At 46.1% G+C, this 18,435-nt stretch overlaps 25 non-coding genes across 25 annotated transcripts; all 25 read right to left on the minus strand.

Moving 5' to 3' along the window:
* Positions 1–449: 449 nt before the first annotated feature.
* Positions 450–568, minus strand: LOC131464782 (5S ribosomal RNA). The gene has a single exon (XR_009241277.1). It is a non-coding gene; the product is annotated as a 5S ribosomal RNA (ribosomal RNA).
* Positions 569–1,092: 524 nt separating this feature from the next.
* LOC131464783 (5S ribosomal RNA) lies at positions 1,093–1,211 on the minus strand. Its single transcript, XR_009241278.1, has one exon. It is a non-coding gene; the product is annotated as a 5S ribosomal RNA (ribosomal RNA).
* A 506-nt stretch (positions 1,212–1,717) lies between these two features.
* LOC131464784 (5S ribosomal RNA) lies at positions 1,718–1,836 on the minus strand. Its single transcript, XR_009241279.1, has one exon. It is a non-coding gene; the product is annotated as a 5S ribosomal RNA (ribosomal RNA).
* A 524-nt stretch (positions 1,837–2,360) lies between these two features.
* On the minus strand, positions 2,361–2,479 carry LOC131464696 (5S ribosomal RNA). The gene has a single exon (XR_009241197.1). It is a non-coding gene; the product is annotated as a 5S ribosomal RNA (ribosomal RNA).
* Positions 2,480–3,003: 524 nt separating this feature from the next.
* Positions 3,004–3,122, minus strand: LOC131464697 (5S ribosomal RNA). Its single transcript, XR_009241198.1, has one exon. It is a non-coding gene; the product is annotated as a 5S ribosomal RNA (ribosomal RNA).
* A 506-nt stretch (positions 3,123–3,628) lies between these two features.
* On the minus strand, positions 3,629–3,747 carry LOC131464713 (5S ribosomal RNA). The gene has a single exon (XR_009241213.1). It is a non-coding gene; the product is annotated as a 5S ribosomal RNA (ribosomal RNA).
* Positions 3,748–4,260: 513 nt separating this feature from the next.
* On the minus strand, positions 4,261–4,379 carry LOC131464698 (5S ribosomal RNA). Its single transcript, XR_009241199.1, has one exon. It is a non-coding gene; the product is annotated as a 5S ribosomal RNA (ribosomal RNA).
* A 506-nt stretch (positions 4,380–4,885) lies between these two features.
* LOC131464699 (5S ribosomal RNA) lies at positions 4,886–5,004 on the minus strand. The gene has a single exon (XR_009241200.1). It is a non-coding gene; the product is annotated as a 5S ribosomal RNA (ribosomal RNA).
* A 524-nt stretch (positions 5,005–5,528) lies between these two features.
* Positions 5,529–5,647, minus strand: LOC131464700 (5S ribosomal RNA). Its single transcript, XR_009241201.1, has one exon. It is a non-coding gene; the product is annotated as a 5S ribosomal RNA (ribosomal RNA).
* Positions 5,648–6,171: 524 nt separating this feature from the next.
* On the minus strand, positions 6,172–6,290 carry LOC131464702 (5S ribosomal RNA). Its single transcript, XR_009241203.1, has one exon. It is a non-coding gene; the product is annotated as a 5S ribosomal RNA (ribosomal RNA).
* A 506-nt stretch (positions 6,291–6,796) lies between these two features.
* LOC131464703 (5S ribosomal RNA) lies at positions 6,797–6,915 on the minus strand. Its single transcript, XR_009241204.1, has one exon. It is a non-coding gene; the product is annotated as a 5S ribosomal RNA (ribosomal RNA).
* A 524-nt stretch (positions 6,916–7,439) lies between these two features.
* Positions 7,440–7,558, minus strand: LOC131464704 (5S ribosomal RNA). The gene has a single exon (XR_009241205.1). It is a non-coding gene; the product is annotated as a 5S ribosomal RNA (ribosomal RNA).
* A 515-nt stretch (positions 7,559–8,073) lies between these two features.
* Positions 8,074–8,192, minus strand: LOC131464705 (5S ribosomal RNA). Its single transcript, XR_009241206.1, has one exon. It is a non-coding gene; the product is annotated as a 5S ribosomal RNA (ribosomal RNA).
* Positions 8,193–8,698: 506 nt separating this feature from the next.
* LOC131464706 (5S ribosomal RNA) lies at positions 8,699–8,817 on the minus strand. The gene has a single exon (XR_009241207.1). It is a non-coding gene; the product is annotated as a 5S ribosomal RNA (ribosomal RNA).
* Positions 8,818–9,341: 524 nt separating this feature from the next.
* LOC131464708 (5S ribosomal RNA) lies at positions 9,342–9,460 on the minus strand. The gene has a single exon (XR_009241208.1). It is a non-coding gene; the product is annotated as a 5S ribosomal RNA (ribosomal RNA).
* Positions 9,461–9,966: 506 nt separating this feature from the next.
* LOC131464709 (5S ribosomal RNA) lies at positions 9,967–10,085 on the minus strand. Its single transcript, XR_009241209.1, has one exon. It is a non-coding gene; the product is annotated as a 5S ribosomal RNA (ribosomal RNA).
* A 524-nt stretch (positions 10,086–10,609) lies between these two features.
* Positions 10,610–10,728, minus strand: LOC131464710 (5S ribosomal RNA). The gene has a single exon (XR_009241210.1). It is a non-coding gene; the product is annotated as a 5S ribosomal RNA (ribosomal RNA).
* A 524-nt stretch (positions 10,729–11,252) lies between these two features.
* On the minus strand, positions 11,253–11,371 carry LOC131464711 (5S ribosomal RNA). The gene has a single exon (XR_009241211.1). It is a non-coding gene; the product is annotated as a 5S ribosomal RNA (ribosomal RNA).
* A 524-nt stretch (positions 11,372–11,895) lies between these two features.
* On the minus strand, positions 11,896–12,014 carry LOC131464728 (5S ribosomal RNA). Its single transcript, XR_009241227.1, has one exon. It is a non-coding gene; the product is annotated as a 5S ribosomal RNA (ribosomal RNA).
* Positions 12,015–12,520: 506 nt separating this feature from the next.
* Positions 12,521–12,639, minus strand: LOC131464712 (5S ribosomal RNA). Its single transcript, XR_009241212.1, has one exon. It is a non-coding gene; the product is annotated as a 5S ribosomal RNA (ribosomal RNA).
* A 524-nt stretch (positions 12,640–13,163) lies between these two features.
* LOC131464714 (5S ribosomal RNA) lies at positions 13,164–13,282 on the minus strand. Its single transcript, XR_009241214.1, has one exon. It is a non-coding gene; the product is annotated as a 5S ribosomal RNA (ribosomal RNA).
* Positions 13,283–13,797: 515 nt separating this feature from the next.
* On the minus strand, positions 13,798–13,916 carry LOC131464715 (5S ribosomal RNA). Its single transcript, XR_009241215.1, has one exon. It is a non-coding gene; the product is annotated as a 5S ribosomal RNA (ribosomal RNA).
* Positions 13,917–14,431: 515 nt separating this feature from the next.
* LOC131464716 (5S ribosomal RNA) lies at positions 14,432–14,550 on the minus strand. The gene has a single exon (XR_009241216.1). It is a non-coding gene; the product is annotated as a 5S ribosomal RNA (ribosomal RNA).
* Positions 14,551–15,056: 506 nt separating this feature from the next.
* LOC131464717 (5S ribosomal RNA) lies at positions 15,057–15,175 on the minus strand. Its single transcript, XR_009241217.1, has one exon. It is a non-coding gene; the product is annotated as a 5S ribosomal RNA (ribosomal RNA).
* A 506-nt stretch (positions 15,176–15,681) lies between these two features.
* Positions 15,682–15,800, minus strand: LOC131464718 (5S ribosomal RNA). The gene has a single exon (XR_009241218.1). It is a non-coding gene; the product is annotated as a 5S ribosomal RNA (ribosomal RNA).
* Positions 15,801–18,435: the final 2,635 nt, after the last annotated feature.

Consider the following 18,435-nt stretch of genomic DNA (forward strand, 5'->3'; position numbering starts at 1 on the left):
ACAGCGTAAAGCTATCTCTTATATAATCCCTTGAGCCTCAGTACACACGTGGGACACATTGGAAACAGTACACAAATACTGATTTTCAGTCACACTTTGTACATTTGCTCTCAACACTCTTAGTTTGGGCTTTTCAAACTAAATGACACATCCACTGATCACCTCATCATCATTCAGCTGCTAGTTAATGGGACACATGCACTTGGGAATTCTGCTTTTTCTCCCTGGTATGACTCCGAGTCAACTTCTTTTGCTGACTTTTACAATAGTGTCCTTTTAGACAACAGCTTAAGCCAGTAGCCATCCTACTACAGTGACATGGGTGACACCGTGCTGCCCACTGTGTTACACGTCAAATCATATGACCTGCAAAAGACTTGGATTGTGAAACAAGACAAGCGGCAGCAGCAGCAACAGCAGCAACAGCAGCGCCCTGTGGTGGTTGCAAAAGCTTACAGCACCTGGTATTCCCAGGCGGTCTCCCATCCAAGTACTAACCAGGCCCGACCCTGCTTAGCTTCCGAGATCAGACGAGATCGGGCGTGTTCAGGGTGGTATGGCCGTAAGCGAAGGTCTCCCCAACAAACACTCTATATATACATGTGGATGCTACCCTCAACTCTTCACAGCGTAAAGCTATCTCTTATATAATCCCTTGAGCCTCAGTACACACGTGGGACACATTGGAAACAGTACACAAATACTGATTTTCAGTCACACTTTGTACATTTGCTGTCAACACTCTTAGTTTGGGCTTTTCAAACTAAATGACACATCCACTGATCACCTCATCATCATTCAGCTGCTAGTTAATGGGACACATGCACTTGGGAATTCTGCTTTTTCTCCCTGGTATGACTCCGAGTCAACTTCTTTTGCTGACTTTTACAATAGTGTCCTTTTAGACAACAGCTTAAGCCAGTAGCCATCCTACTACAGTGACATGGGTGACACCGTGCTGCCCACTGTGTTACACGTCAAATCATATGACCTGCAAAAGACTTGGATTGTGAAACAAGACAAGCGGCAGCAGCAGCAGCAGCAGCAACAGCAGCAACAGCAGCAACAGCAGCGCCCTGTGGTGGTTGCAAAAGCTTACAGCACCTGGTATTCCCAGGCGGTCTCCCATCCAAGTACTAACCAGGCCCGACCCTGCTTAGCTTCCGAGATCAGACGAGATCGGGCGTGTTCAGGGTGGTATGGCCGTAAGCGAAGGTCTCCCCAACAAACACTCTATATATACATGTGGATGCTACCCTCAACTCTTCACAGCGTAAAGCTATCTCTTATATAATCCCTTGAGCCTCAGTACACACGTGGGACACATTGGAAACAGTACACAAATACTGATTTTCAGTCACACTCTGTACATTTGCTCTCAACACTCTTAGTTTGGGCTTTTCAAACTAAATGACACATCCACTGATCACCTCATCATCATTCAGCTGCTAGTTAATGGGACACATGCACTTGGGAATTCTGCTTTTTCTCCCTGGTATGACTCCGAGTCAACTTCTTTTGCTGACTTTTACAATAGTGTCCTTTTAGACAACAGCTTAAGCCAGTAGCCATCCTACTACAGTGACATGGGTGACACCGTGCTGCCCACTGTGTTACACGTCAAATCATATGACCTGCAAAAGACTTGGATTGTGAAACAAGACAAGCGGCAGCAGCAGCAACAGCAGCAACAGCAGCGCCCTGTGGTGGTTGCAAAAGCTTACAGCACCTGGTATTCCCAGGCGGTCTCCCATCCAAGTACTAACCAGGCCCGACCCTGCTTAGCTTCCGAGATCAGACGAGATCGGGCGTGTTCAGGGTGGTATGGCCGTAAGCGAAGGTCTCCCCAACAAACACTCTATATATACATGTGGATGCTACCCTCAACTCTTCACAGCGTAAAGCTATCTCTTATATAATCCCTTGAGCCTCAGTACACACGTGGGACACATTGGAAACAGTACACAAATACTGATTTTCAGTCACACTTTGTACATTTGCTGTCAACACTCTTAGTTTGGGCTTTTCAAACTAAATGACACATCCACTGATCACCTCATCATCATTCAGCTGCTAGTTAATGGGACACATGCACTTGGGAATTCTGCTTTTTCTCCCTGGTATGACTCCGAGTCAACTTCTTTTGCTGACTTTTACAATAGTGTCCTTTTAGACAACAGCTTAAGCCAGTAGCCATCCTACTACAGTGACATGGGTGACACCGTGCTGCCCACTGTGTTACACGTCAAATCATATGACCTGCAAAAGACTTGGATTGTGAAACAAGACAAGCGGCAGCAGCAGCAGCAGCAGCAACAGCAGCAACAGCAGCAACAGCAGCGCCCTGTGGTGGTTGCAAAAGCTTACAGCACCTGGTATTCCCAGGCGGTCTCCCATCCAAGTACTAACCAGGCCCGACCCTGCTTAGCTTCCGAGATCAGACGAGATCGGGCGTGTTCAGGGTGGTATGGCCGTAAGCGAAGGTCTCCCCAACAAACACTCTATATATACATGTGGATGCTACCCTCAACTCTTCACAGCGTAAAGCTATCTCTTATATAATCCCTTGAGCCTCAGTACACACGTGGGACACATTGGAAACAGTACACAAATACTGATTTTCAGTCACACTTTGTACATTTGCTCTCAACACTCTTAGTTTGGGCTTTTCAAACTAAATGACACATCCACTGATCACCTCATCATCATTCAGCTGCTAGTTAATGGGACACATGCACTTGGGAATTCTGCTTTTTCTCCCTGGTATGACTCCGAGTCAACTTCTTTTGCTGACTTTTACAATAGTGTCCTTTTAGACAACAGCTTAAGCCAGTAGCCATCCTACTACAGTGACATGGGTGACACCGTGCTGCCCACTGTGTTACACGTCAAATCATATGACCTGCAAAAGACTTGGATTGTGAAACAAGACAAGCGGCAGCAGCAGCAGCAGCAGCAACAGCAGCAACAGCAGCAACAGCAGCGCCCTGTGGTGGTTGCAAAAGCTTACAGCACCTGGTATTCCCAGGCGGTCTCCCATCCAAGTACTAACCAGGCCCGACCCTGCTTAGCTTCCGAGATCAGACGAGATCGGGCGTGTTCAGGGTGGTATGGCCGTAAGCGAAGGTCTCCCCAACAAACACTCTATATATACATGTGGATGCTACCCTCAACTCTTCACAGCGTAAAGCTATCTCTTATATAATCCCTTGAGCCTCAGTACACACGTGGGACACATTGGAAACAGTACACAAATACTGATTTTCAGTCACACTTTGTACATTTGCTCTCAACACTCTTAGTTTGGGCTTTTCAAACTAAATGACACATCCACTGATCACCTCATCATCATTCAGCTGCTAGTTAATGGGACACATGCACTTGGGAATTCTGCTTTTTCTCCCTGGTATGACTCCGAGTCAACTTCTTTTGCTGACTTTTACAATAGTGTCCTTTTAGACAACAGCTTAAGCCAGTAGCCATCCTACTACAGTGACATGGGTGACACCGTGCTGCCCACTGTGTTACACGTCAAATCATATGACCTGCAAAAGACTTGGATTGTGAAACAAGACAAGCGGCAGCAGCAGCAACAGCAGCAACAGCAGCGCCCTGTGGTGGTTGCAAAAGCTTACAGCACCTGGTATTCCCAGGCGGTCTCCCATCCAAGTACTAACCAGGCCCAACCCTGCTTAGCTTCCGAGATCAGACGAGATCGGGCGTGTTCAGGGTGGTATGGCCGTAAGCGAAGGTCTCCCCAACAAACACTCTATATATACATGTGGATGCTACCCTCAACTCTTCACAGCGTAAAGCTATCTCTTATATAATCCCTTGAGCCTCAGTACACACGTGGGACACATTGGAAACAGTACACAAATACTGATTTTCAGTCACACTGTACATTTGCTGTCAACACTCTTAGTTTGGGCTTTTCAAACTAAATGACACATCCACTGATCACCTCATCATCATTCAGCTGCTAGTTAATGGGACACATGCACTTGGGAATTCTGCTTTTTCTCCCTGGTATGACTCCGAGTCAACTTCTTTTGCTGACTTTTACAATAGTGTCCTTTTAGACAACAGCTTAAGCCAGTAGCCATCCTACTACAGTGACATGGGTGACACCGTGCTGCCCACTGTGTTACACGTCAAATCATATGACCTGCAAAAGACTTGGATTGTGAAACAAGACAAGCGGCAGCAGCAGCAACAGCAGCAACAGCAGCAACAGCAGCGCCCTGTGGTGGTTGCAAAAGCTTACAGCACCTGGTATTCCCAGGCGGTCTCCCATCCAAGTACTAACCAGGCCCGACCCTGCTTAGCTTCCGAGATCAGACGAGATCGGGCGTGTTCAGGGTGGTATGGCCGTAAGCGAAGGTCTCCCCAACAAACACTCTATATATACATGTGGATGCTACCCTCAACTCTTCACAGCGTAAAGCTATCTCTTATATAATCCCTTGAGCCTCAGTACACACGTGGGACACATTGGAAACAGTACACAAATACTGATTTTCAGTCACACTCTGTACATTTGCTCTCAACACTCTTAGTTTGGGCTTTTCAAACTAAATGACACATCCACTGATCACCTCATCATCATTCAGCTGCTAGTTAATGGGACACATGCACTTGGGAATTCTGCTTTTTCTCCCTGGTATGACTCCGAGTCAACTTCTTTTGCTGACTTTTACAATAGTGTCCTTTTAGACAACAGCTTAAGCCAGTAGCCATCCTACTACAGTGACATGGGTGACACCGTGCTGCCCACTGTGTTACACGTCAAATCATATGACCTGCAAAAGACTTGGATTGTGAAACAAGACAAGCGGCAGCAGCAGCAACAGCAGCAACAGCAGCGCCCTGTGGTGGTTGCAAAAGCTTACAGCACCTGGTATTCCCAGGCGGTCTCCCATCCAAGTACTAACCAGGCCCGACCCTGCTTAGCTTCCGAGATCAGACGAGATCGGGCGTGTTCAGGGTGGTATGGCCGTAAGCGAAGGTCTCCCCAACAAACACTCTATATATACATGTGGATGCTACCCTCAACTCTTCACAGCGTAAAGCTATCTCTTATATAATCCCTTGAGCCTCAGTACACACGTGGGACACATTGGAAACAGTACACAAATACTGATTTTCAGTCACACTTTGTACATTTGCTGTCAACACTCTTAGTTTGGGCTTTTCAAACTAAATGACACATCCACTGATCACCTCATCATCATTCAGCTGCTAGTTAATGGGACACATGCACTTGGGAATTCTGCTTTTTCTCCCTGGTATGACTCCGAGTCAACTTCTTTTGCTGACTTTTACAATAGTGTCCTTTTAGACAACAGCTTAAGCCAGTAGCCATCCTACTACAGTGACATGGGTGACACCGTGCTGCCCACTGTGTTACACGTCAAATCATATGACCTGCAAAAGACTTGGATTGTGAAACAAGACAAGCGGCAGCAGCAGCAGCAGCAGCAACAGCAGCAACAGCAGCAACAGCAGCGCCCTGTGGTGGTTGCAAAAGCTTACAGCACCTGGTATTCCCAGGCGGTCTCCCATCCAAGTACTAACCAGGCCCGACCCTGCTTAGCTTCCGAGATCAGACGAGATCGGGCGTGTTCAGGGTGGTATGGCCGTAAGCGAAGGTCTCCCCAACAAACACTCTATATATACATGTGGATGCTACCCTCAACTCTTCACAGCGTAAAGCTATCTCTTATATAATCCCTTGAGCCTCAGTACACACGTGGGACACATTGGAAACAGTACACAAATACTGATTTTCAGTCACACTTTGTACATTTGCTGTCAACACTCTTAGTTTGGGCTTTTCAAACTAAATGACACATCCACTGATCACCTCATCATCATTCAGCTGCTAGTTAATGGGACACATGCACTTGGGAATTCTGCTTTTTCTCCCTGGTATGACTCCGAGTCAACTTCTTTTGCTGACTTTTACAATAGTGTCCTTTTAGACAACAGCTTAAGCCAGTAGCCATCCTACTACAGTGACATGGGTGACACCGTGCTGCCCACTGTGTTACACGTCAAATCATATGACCTGCAAAAGACTTGGATTGTGAAACAAGACAAGCGGCAGCAGCAGCAGCAGCAGCAACAGCAGCAACAGCAGCAACAGCAGCGCCCTGTGGTGGTTGCAAAAGCTTACAGCACCTGGTATTCCCAGGCGGTCTCCCATCCAAGTACTAACCAGGCCCGACCCTGCTTAGCTTCCGAGATCAGACGAGATCGGGCGTGTTCAGGGTGGTATGGCCGTAAGCGAAGGTCTCCCCAACAAACACTCTATATATACATGTGGATGCTACCCTCAACTCTTCACAGCGTAAAGCTATCTCTTATATAATCCCTTGAGCCTCAGTACACACGTGGGACACATTGGAAACAGTACACAAATACTGATTTTCAGTCACACTTTGTACATTTGCTCTCAACACTCTTAGTTTGGGCTTTTCAAACTAAATGACACATCCACTGATCACCTCATCATCATTCAGCTGCTAGTTAATGGGACACATGCACTTGGGAATTCTGCTTTTTCTCCCTGGTATGACTCCGAGTCAACTTCTTTTGCTGACTTTTACAATAGTGTCCTTTTAGACAACAGCTTAAGCCAGTAGCCATCCTACTACAGTGACATGGGTGACACCGTGCTGCCCACTGTGTTACACGTCAAATCATATGACCTGCAAAAGACTTGGATTGTGAAACAAGACAAGCGGCAGCAGCAGCAACAGCAGCAACAGCAGCGCCCTGTGGTGGTTGCAAAAGCTTACAGCACCTGGTATTCCCAGGCGGTCTCCCATCCAAGTACTAACCAGGCCCGACCCTGCTTAGCTTCCGAGATCAGACGAGATCGGGCGTGTTCAGGGTGGTATGGCCGTAAGCGAAGGTCTCCCCAACAAACACTCTATATATACATGTGGATGCTACCCTCAACTCTTCACAGCGTAAAGCTATCTCTTATATAATCCCTTGAGCCTCAGTACACACGTGGGACACATTGGAAACAGTACACAAATACTGATTTTCAGTCACACTTTGTACATTTGCTCTCAACACTCTTAGTTTGGGCTTTTCAAACTAAATGACACATCCACTGATCACCTCATCATCATTCAGCTGCTAGTTAATGGGACACATGCACTTGGGAATTCTGCTTTTTCTCCCTGGTATGACTCCGAGTCAACTTCTTTTGCTGACTTTTACAATAGTGTCCTTTTAGACAACAGCTTAAGCCAGTAGCCATCCTACTACAGTGACATGGGTGACACCGTGCTGCCCACTGTGTTACACGTCAAATCATATGACCTGCAAAAGACTTGGATTGTGAAACAAGACAAGCGGCAGCAGCAGCAGCAGCAGCAACAGCAGCAACAGCAGCAACAGCAGCGCCCTGTGGTGGTTGCAAAAGCTTACAGCACCTGGTATTCCCAGGCGGTCTCCCATCCAAGTACTAACCAGGCCCGACCCTGCTTAGCTTCCGAGATCAGACGAGATCGGGCGTGTTCAGGGTGGTATGGCCGTAAGCGAAGGTCTCCCCAACAAACACTCTATATATACATGTGGATGCTACCCTCAACTCTTCACAGCGTAAAGCTATCTCTTATATAATCCCTTGAGCCTCAGTACACACGTGGGACACATTGGAAACAGTACACAAATACTGATTTTCAGTCACACTTTGTACATTTGCTCTCAACACTCTTAGTTTGGGCTTTTCAAACTAAATGACACATCCACTGATCACCTCATCATCATTCAGCTGCTAGTTAATGGGACACATGCACTTGGGAATTCTGCTTTTTCTCCCTGGTATGACTCCGAGTCAACTTCTTTTGCTGACTTTTACAATAGTGTCCTTTTAGACAACAGCTTAAGCCAGTAGCCATCCTACTACAGTGACATGGGTGACACCGTGCTGCCCACTGTGTTACACGTCAAATCATATGACCTGCAAAAGACTTGGATTGTGAAACAAGACAAGCGGCAGCAGCAGCAACAGCAGCAACAGCAGCAACAGCAGCGCCCTGTGGTGGTTGCAAAAGCTTACAGCACCTGGTATTCCCAGGCGGTCTCCCATCCAAGTACTAACCAGGCCCGACCCTGCTTAGCTTCCGAGATCAGACGAGATCGGGCGTGTTCAGGGTGGTATGGCCGTAAGCGAAGGTCTCCCCAACAAACACTCTATATATACATGTGGATGCTACCCTCAACTCTTCACAGCGTAAAGCTATCTCTTATATAATCCCTTGAGCCTCAGTACACACGTGGGACACATTGGAAACAGTACACAAATACTGATTTTCAGTCACACTTTGTACATTTGCTCTCAACACTCTTAGTTTGGGCTTTTCAAACTAAATGACACATCCACTGATCACCTCATCATCATTCAGCTGCTAGTTAATGGGACACATGCACTTGGGAATTCTGCTTTTTCTCCCTGGTATGACTCCGAGTCAACTTCTTTTGCTGACTTTTACAATAGTGTCCTTTTAGACAACAGCTTAAGCCAGTAGCCATCCTACTACAGTGACATGGGTGACACCGTGCTGCCCACTGTGTTACACGTCAAATCATATGACCTGCAAAAGACTTGGATTGTGAAACAAGACAAGCGGCAGCAGCAGCAACAGCAGCAACAGCAGCGCCCTGTGGTGGTTGCAAAAGCTTACAGCACCTGGTATTCCCAGGCGGTCTCCCATCCAAGTACTAACCAGGCCCGACCCTGCTTAGCTTCCGAGATCAGACGAGATCGGGCGTGTTCAGGGTGGTATGGCCGTAAGCGAAGGTCTCCCCAACAAACACTCTATATATACATGTGGATGCTACCCTCAACTCTTCACAGCGTAAAGCTATCTCTTATATAATCCCTTGAGCCTCAGTACACACGTGGGACACATTGGAAACAGTACACAAATACTGATTTTCAGTCACACTTTGTACATTTGCTCTCAACACTCTTAGTTTGGGCTTTTCAAACTAAATGACACATCCACTGATCACCTCATCATCATTCAGCTGCTAGTTAATGGGACACATGCACTTGGGAATTCTGCTTTTTCTCCCTGGTATGACTCCGAGTCAACTTCTTTTGCTGACTTTTACAATAGTGTCCTTTTAGACAACAGCTTAAGCCAGTAGCCATCCTACTACAGTGACATGGGTGACACCGTGCTGCCCACTGTGTTACACGTCAAATCATATGACCTGCAAAAGACTTGGATTGTGAAACAAGACAAGCGGCAGCAGCAGCAGCAGCAGCAACAGCAGCAACAGCAGCAACAGCAGCGCCCTGTGGTGGTTGCAAAAGCTTACAGCACCTGGTATTCCCAGGCGGTCTCCCATCCAAGTACTAACCAGGCCCGACCCTGCTTAGCTTCCGAGATCAGACGAGATCGGGCGTGTTCAGGGTGGTATGGCCGTAAGCGAAGGTCTCCCCAACAAACACTCTATATATACATGTGGATGCTACCCTCAACTCTTCACAGCGTAAAGCTATCTCTTATATAATCCCTTGAGCCTCAGTACACACGTGGGACACATTGGAAACAGTACACAAATACTGATTTTCAGTCACACTTTGTACATTTGCTCTCAACACTCTTAGTTTGGGCTTTTCAAACTAAATGACACATCCACTGATCACCTCATCATCATTCAGCTGCTAGTTAATGGGACACATGCACTTGGGAATTCTGCTTTTTCTCCCTGGTATGACTCCGAGTCAACTTCTTTTGCTGACTTTTACAATAGTGTCCTTTTAGACAACAGCTTAAGCCAGTAGCCATCCTACTACAGTGACATGGGTGACACCGTGCTGCCCACTGTGTTACACGTCAAATCATATGACCTGCAAAAGACTTGGATTGTGAAACAAGACAAGCGGCAGCAGCAGCAACAGCAGCAACAGCAGCGCCCTGTGGTGGTTGCAAAAGCTTACAGCACCTGGTATTCCCAGGCGGTCTCCCATCCAAGTACTAACCAGGCCCGACCCTGCTTAGCTTCCGAGATCAGACGAGATCGGGCGTGTTCAGGGTGGTATGGCCGTAAGCGAAGGTCTCCCCAACAAACACTCTATATATACATGTGGATGCTACCCTCAACTCTTCACAGCGTAAAGCTATCTCTTATATAATCCCTTGAGCCTCAGTACACACGTGGGACACATTGGAAACAGTACACAAATACTGATTTTCAGTCACACTTTGTACATTTGCTCTCAACACTCTTAGTTTGGGCTTTTCAAACTAAATGACACATCCACTGATCACCTCATCATCATTCAGCTGCTAGTTAATGGGACACATGCACTTGGGAATTCTGCTTTTTCTCCCTGGTATGACTCCGAGTCAACTTCTTTTGCTGACTTTTACAATAGTGTCCTTTTAGACAACAGCTTAAGCCAGTAGCCATCCTACTACAGTGACATGGGTGACACCGTGCTGCCCACTGTGTTACACGTCAAATCATATGACCTGCAAAAGACTTGGATTGTGAAACAAGACAAGCGGCAGCAGCAGCAGCAGCAGCAACAGCAGCAACAGCAGCAACAGCAGCGCCCTGTGGTGGTTGCAAAAGCTTACAGCACCTGGTATTCCCAGGCGGTCTCCCATCCAAGTACTAACCAGGCCCGACCCTGCTTAGCTTCCGAGATCAGACGAGATCGGGCGTGTTCAGGGTGGTATGGCCGTAAGCGAAGGTCTCCCCAACAAACACTCTATATATACATGTGGATGCTACCCTCAACTCTTCACAGCGTAAAGCTATCTCTTATATAATCCCTTGAGCCTCAGTACACACGTGGGACACATTGGAAACAGTACACAAATACTGATTTTCAGTCACACTTTGTACATTTGCTCTCAACACTCTTAGTTTGGGCTTTTCAAACTAAATGACACATCCACTGATCACCTCATCATCATTCAGCTGCTAGTTAATGGGACACATGCACTTGGGAATTCTGCTTTTTCTCCCTGGTATGACTCCGAGTCAACTTCTTTTGCTGACTTTTACAATAGTGTCCTTTTAGACAACAGCTTAAGCCAGTAGCCATCCTACTACAGTGACATGGGTGACACCGTGCTGCCCACTGTGTTACACGTCAAATCATATGACCTGCAAAAGACTTGGATTGTGAAACAAGACAAGCGGCAGCAGCAGCAGCAGCAGCAACAGCAGCAACAGCAGCAACAGCAGCGCCCTGTGGTGGTTGCAAAAGCTTACAGCACCTGGTATTCCCAGGCGGTCTCCCATCCAAGTACTAACCAGGCCCGACCCTGCTTAGCTTCCGAGATCAGACGAGATCGGGCGTGTTCAGGGTGGTATGGCCGTAAGCGAAGGTCTCCCCAACAAACACTCTATATATACATGTGGATGCTACCCTCAACTCTTCACAGCGTAAAGCTATCTCTTATATAATCCCTTGAGCCTCAGTACACACGTGGGACACATTGGAAACAGTACACAAATACTGATTTTCAGTCACACTTTGTACATTTGCTCTCAACACTCTTAGTTTGGGCTTTTCAAACTAAATGACACATCCACTGATCACCTCATCATCATTCAGCTGCTAGTTAATGGGACACATGCACTTGGGAATTCTGCTTTTTCTCCCTGGTATGACTCCGAGTCAACTTCTTTTGCTGACTTTTACAATAGTGTCCTTTTAGACAACAGCTTAAGCCAGTAGCCATCCTACTACAGTGACATGGGTGACACCGTGCTGCCCACTGTGTTACACGTCAAATCATATGACCTGCAAAAGACTTGGATTGTGAAACAAGACAAGCGGCAGCAGCAGCAGCAGCAGCAACAGCAGCAACAGCAGCAACAGCAGCGCCCTGTGGTGGTTGCAAAAGCTTACAGCACCTGGTATTCCCAGGCGGTCTCCCATCCAAGTACTTACCAGGCCCGACCCTGCTTAGCTTCCGAGATCAGACGAGATCGGGCGTGTTCAGGGTGGTATGGCCGTAAGCGAAGGTCTCCCCAACAAACACTCTATATATACATGTGGATGCTACCCTCAACTCTTCACAGCGTAAAGCTATCTCTTATATAATCCCTTGAGCCTCAGTACACACGTGGGACACATTGGAAACAGTACACAAATACTGATTTTCAGTCACACTTTGTACATTTGCTCTCAACACTCTTAGTTTGGGCTTTTCAAACTAAATGACACATCCACTGATCACCTCATCATCATTCAGCTGCTAGTTAATGGGACACATGCACTTGGGAATTCTGCTTTTTCTCCCTGGTATGACTCCGAGTCAACTTCTTTTGCTGACTTTTACAATAGTGTCCTTTTAGACAACAGCTTAAGCCAGTAGCCATCCTACTACAGTGACATGGGTGACACCGTGCTGCCCACTGTGTTACACGTCAAATCATATGACCTGCAAAAGACTTGGATTGTGAAACAAGACAAGCGGCAGCAGCAGCAACAGCAGCAACAGCAGCGCCCTGTGGTGGTTGCAAAAGCTTACAGCACCTGGTATTCCCAGGCGGTCTCCCATCCAAGTACTAACCAGGCCCGACCCTGCTTAGCTTCCGAGATCAGACGAGATCGGGCGTGTTCAGGGTGGTATGGCCGTAAGCGAAGGTCTCCCCAACAAACACTCTATATATACATGTGGATGCTACCCTCAACTCTTCACAGCGTAAAGCTATCTCTTATATAATCCCTTGAGCCTCAGTACACACGTGGGACACATTGGAAACAGTACACAAATACTGATTTTCAGTCACACTTTGTACATTTGCTCTCAACACTCTTAGTTTGGGCTTTTCAAACTAAATGACACATCCACTGATCACCTCATCATCATTCAGCTGCTAGTTAATGGGACACATGCACTTGGGAATTCTGCTTTTTCTCCCTGGTATGACTCCGAGTCAACTTCTTTTGCTGACTTTTACAATAGTGTCCTTTTAGACAACAGCTTAAGCCAGTAGCCATCCTACTACAGTGACATGGGTGACACCGTGCTGCCCACTGTGTTACACGTCAAATCATATGACCTGCAAAAGACTTGGATTGTGAAACAAGACAAGCGGCAGCAGCAGCAGCAGCAGCAACAGCAGCAACAGCAGCAACAGCAGCGCCCTGTGGTGGTTGCAAAAGCTTACAGCACCTGGTATTCCCAGGCGGTCTCCCATCCAAGTACTAACCAGGCCCGACCCTGCTTAGCTTCCGAGATCAGACGAGATCGGGCGTGTTCAGGGTGGTATGGCCGTAAGCGAAGGTCTCCCCAACAAACACTCTATATATACATGTGGATGCTACCCTCAACTCTTCACAGCGTAAAGCTATCTCTTATATAATCCCTTGAGCCTCAGTACACACGTGGGACACATTGGAAACAGTACACAAATACTGATTTTCAGTCACACTTTGTACATTTGCTCTCAACACTCTTAGTTTGGGCTTTTCAAACTAAATGACACATCCACTGATCACCTCATCATCATTCAGCTGCTAGTTAATGGGACACATGCACTTGGGAATTCTGCTTTTTCTCCCTGGTATGACTCCGAGTCAACTTCTTTTGCTGACTTTTACAATAGTGTCCTTTTAGACAACAGCTTAAGCCAGTAGCCATCCTACTACAGTGACATGGGTGACACCGTGCTGCCCACTGTGTTACACGTCAAATCATATGACCTGCAAAAGACTTGGATTGTGAAACAAGACAAGCGGCAGCAGCAGCAACAGCAGCAACAGCAGCAACAGCAGCGCCCTGTGGTGGTTGCAAAAGCTTACAGCACCTGGTATTCCCAGGCGGTCTCCCATCCAAGTACTAACCAGGCCCGACCCTGCTTAGCTTCCGAGATCAGACGAGATCGGGCGTGTTCAGGGTGGTATGGCCGTAAGCGAAGGTCTCCCCAACAAACACTCTATATATACATGTGGATGCTACCCTCAACTCTTCACAGCGTAAAGCTATCTCTTATATAATCCCTTGAGCCTCAGTACACACGTGGGACACATTGGAAACAGTACACAAATACTGATTTTCAGTCACACTTTGTACATTTGCTCTCAACACTCTTAGTTTGGGCTTTTCAAACTAAATGACACATCCACTGATCACCTCATCATCATTCAGCTGCTAGTTAATGGGACACATGCACTTGGGAATTCTGCTTTTTCTCCCTGGTATGACTCCGAGTCAACTTCTTTTGCTGACTTTTACAATAGTGTCCTTTTAGACAACAGCTTAAGCCAGTAGCCATCCTACTACAGTGACATGGGTGACACCGTGCTGCCCACTGTGTTACACGTCAAATCATATGACCTGCAAAAGACTTGGATTGTGAAACAAGACAAGCGGCAGCAGCAGCAACAGCAGCAACAGCAGCAACAGCAGCGCCCTGTGGTGGTTGCAAAAGCTTACAGCACCTGGTATTCCCAGGCGGTCTCCCATCCAAGTACTAACCAGGCCCGACCCTGCTTAGCTTCCGAGATCAGACGAGATCGGGCGTGTTCAGGGTGGTATGGCCGTAAGCGAAGGTCTCCCCAACAAACACTCTATATATACATGTGGATGCTACCCTCAACTCTTCACAGCGTAAAGCTATCTCTTATATAATCCCTTGAGCCTCAGTACACACGTGGGACACATTGGAAACAGTACACAAATACTGATTTTCAGTCACACTTTGTACATTTGCTCTCAACACTCTTAGTTTGGGCTTTTCAAACTAAATGACACATCCACTGATCACCTCATCATCATTCAGCTGCTAGTTAATGGGACACATGCACTTGGGAATTCTGCTTTTTCTCCCTGGTATGACTCCGAGTCAACTTCTTTTGCTGACTTTTACAATAGTGTCCTTTTAGACAACAGCTTAAGCCAGTAGCCATCCTACTACAGTGACATGGGTGACACCGTGCTGCCCACTGTGTTACACGTCAAATCATATGACCTGCAAAAGACTTGGATTGTGAAACAAGACAAGCGGCAGCAGCAGCAACAGCAGCAACAGCAGCGCCCTGTGGTGGTTGCAAAAGCTTACAGCACCTGGTATTCCCAGGCGGTCTCCCATCCAAGTACTAACCAGGCCCGACCCTGCTTAGCTTCCGAGATCAGACGAGATCGGGCGTGTTCAGGGTGGTATGGCCGTAAGCGAAGGTCTCCCCAACAAACACTCTATATATACATGTGGATGCTACCCTCAACTCTTCACAGCGTAAAGCTATCTCTTATATAATCCCTTGAGCCTCAGTACACACGTGGGACACATTGGAAACAGTACACAAATACTGATTTTCAGTCACACTTTGTACATTTGCTCTCAACACTCTTAGTTTGGGCTTTTCAAACTAAATGACACATCCACTGATCACCTCATCATCATTCAGCTGCTAGTTAATGGGACACATGCACTTGGGAATTCTGCTTTTTCTCCCTGGTATGACTCCGAGTCAACTTCTTTTGCTGACTTTTACAATAGTGTCCTTTTAGACAACAGCTTAAGCCAGTAGCCATCCTACTACAGTGACATGGGTGACACCGTGCTGCCCACTGTGTTACACGTCAAATCATATGACCTGCAAAAGACTTGGATTGTGAAACAAGACAAGCGGCAGCAGCAGCAACAGCAGCAACAGCAGCGCCCTGTGGTGGTTGCAAAAGCTTACAGCACCTGGTATTCCCAGGCGGTCTCCCATCCAAGTACTAACCAGGCCCGACCCTGCTTAGCTTCCGAGATCAGACGAGATCGGGCGTGTTCAGGGTGGTATGGCCGTAAGCGAAGGTCTCCCCAACAAACACTCTATATATACATGTGGATGCTACCCTCAACTCTTCACAGCGTAAAGCTATCTCTTATATAATCCCTTGAGCCTCAGTACACACGTGGGACACATTGGAAACAGTACACAAATACTGATTTTCAGTCACACTTTGTACATTTGCTCTCAACACTCTTAGTTTGGGCTTTTCAAACTAAATGACACATCCACTGATCACCTCATCATCATTCAGCTGCTAGTTAATGGGACACATGCACTTGGGAATTCTGCTTTTTCTCCCTGGTATGACTCCGAGTCAACTTCTTTTGCTGACTTTTACAATAGTGTCCTTTTAGACAACAGCTTAAGCCAGTAGCCATCCTACTACAGTGACATGGGTGACACCGTGCTGCCCACTGTGTTCCACGTCAAATCATTTGACCTGCAAAAGATTTGGATTGTGAAACAAGACAAGCGGCAGCAGCAGCAACAGCAGCAACAGCAGCAACAGCAGCAGCAGCAGCAGCAACAGTACCCTGTGGTGGTTGCAAAAGCTTACAGCACCTGGTATTCCCAGGCGGTCTCCCATCCAAGGCAAAGGTCTCCCCAACAAACACTCTATACATGTGGATGCTACCCTCAACTCTTCACAGCTTAACGCTATCTCTTAAATAATCACTTGATCCTTAGTACACACATGGGACACATTGGAAACAGTACACAAATACTGATTTTCAGTCACACTTTGTACATTTGCTTTCAACAGTCTTAGTTTGGGCTTTTCAAACTAAATCCCACATCCACTGTTCACCTCATCCTCATTCATATATACAGTATATATATATATATACATATACATATATATACATATATATATATATATATATATATATATATATATATACTGATTTTCAGTCACACTTTGTACATTTGCTTTCAACAGTCTTAGTTTGGGCTTTTCAAACTAAATCCCACATCCACTGTTCACCTCATCCTCATTCATATATACAGTATATATATATATATATATATATATATATCTCTATATACATATATATATACTATATACATACATATATACATATATATGTATATATATATATACTGATTTTCAGTCACACTTTGTACATTTGCTTTCAACAGTCTTAGTTTGGGCTTTTCAAACTAAATCCCACATCCACTGTTCACCTCATCATCATTCATATATATATATGTATATATATATTTATATATATGTATGTATACATACATATACATATATATGTATGGGTTATGTCTGATATGTGTCAGTACTGATATCTGTACCTGTCACGGTGCACATGCCATAAGGCAAATTGCCAATTATGCAAATTAGGCAATGGCGTCATTTAGCCACTTCTAGCGACTTTTAGGACACCCACCTACTCCTTACAGAGGAGTTGGCAACAGTGCTGAGGCACTATGTATTTATTTAGTTATCCCTGTATTTATTTATACATTTATTCATACATAAGTCATGTTTCGTCCTCCATACTTTGAAACAATGAAAGACATGAAGTAATTTCTAGCTTAGTGAATGACACCGCTTTCTGTAACAGTAGTACGGACAGTAGTACCGTTTAAAAGTGCCAACACCGTTTAAAAAGTGTACTTCCCGGTCAAATGTTACATTAAATAACACATAGAATCTATAATAGTTGACAGTAATATCGCATTTAATTAAAAAGTTCAGACTTACCTGTTGAAAGCGGTGAGAAAGCCAGGGGAGAGCGAGAGAGCGGCGATGGGGGACGGGAGCGACACGGGGGCGGGATCGATCTGAAATTAAAAGATGGAGGGAGCGGTCTCATCGGTTTTTAAAAGATGGAGGGGGCTATCTGATTTGCCTTTTTTATACGGACGAGAGGCTGTCAGGTACCGCCAGGCCTGATTAGTACTTGGATGGTTGACCTGGGAATACCAGGTGCTGCTGTAAGCTTTTGCAACCACCACAGGGCGCTCGTGCTGCTGCTTCTGGTGTGTGAGCTTCAACATTGTACCATCAGTTATCAGATTACTTTTCAGAGTAAGTACTTTTTGGTCAACAAGACAGAAAAAACAAATATTTTGACCCCATTTAAGTAATTTTCCTAGTGACAGAATTTCCCAAAAAATGCCCAGGTTAATATGATTCCATCTGTGTCAGTGCTATTTTTTCCACTTGACACAGTTGTCATTTTCAGGCCCAGTGCCAGAGTTGTGTTATGTTGGTGCACTCATCCGTGGGTGTGTTGGCATGGCGCACTATTTAAACACCTCATTAGAAGTGCCAACATAGGCGGGTTTATAATCTACAGGTTCTCTGCTTGTGTCATACACACAGCCTCCTCCTCCTGCCCTTACTCTTATATTCAGATTTAATGTCGGCACAACAGTCTATGGAGTTGTTGATGTGACAGAGGGTCAGTTGAAAGCCACCAGGTCCCCTTTACATCATTGTTTCTCAATCCTAATCTTCGGGGACTCCTGTCCTGCATGTTTTCGATGTTTCCCTGCTCAAACACACGGATTCAAATAGTCAGCTCATCATCAAGCAACCCACTCATTTGAATCAGGTGTGTGATGGAAAACATGCAGGACAGGAGTCCCTGAGGACCAGGATTTAGAAACAATGCTTTAGATTAGGCGGTGCCGGA

Source organism: Solea solea, chromosome 8 (assembly GCF_958295425.1).
Source record: "Solea solea chromosome 8, fSolSol10.1, whole genome shotgun sequence".
In the NCBI taxonomy this organism is placed as follows: domain Eukaryota; kingdom Metazoa; phylum Chordata; class Actinopteri; order Pleuronectiformes; family Soleidae; genus Solea; species Solea solea.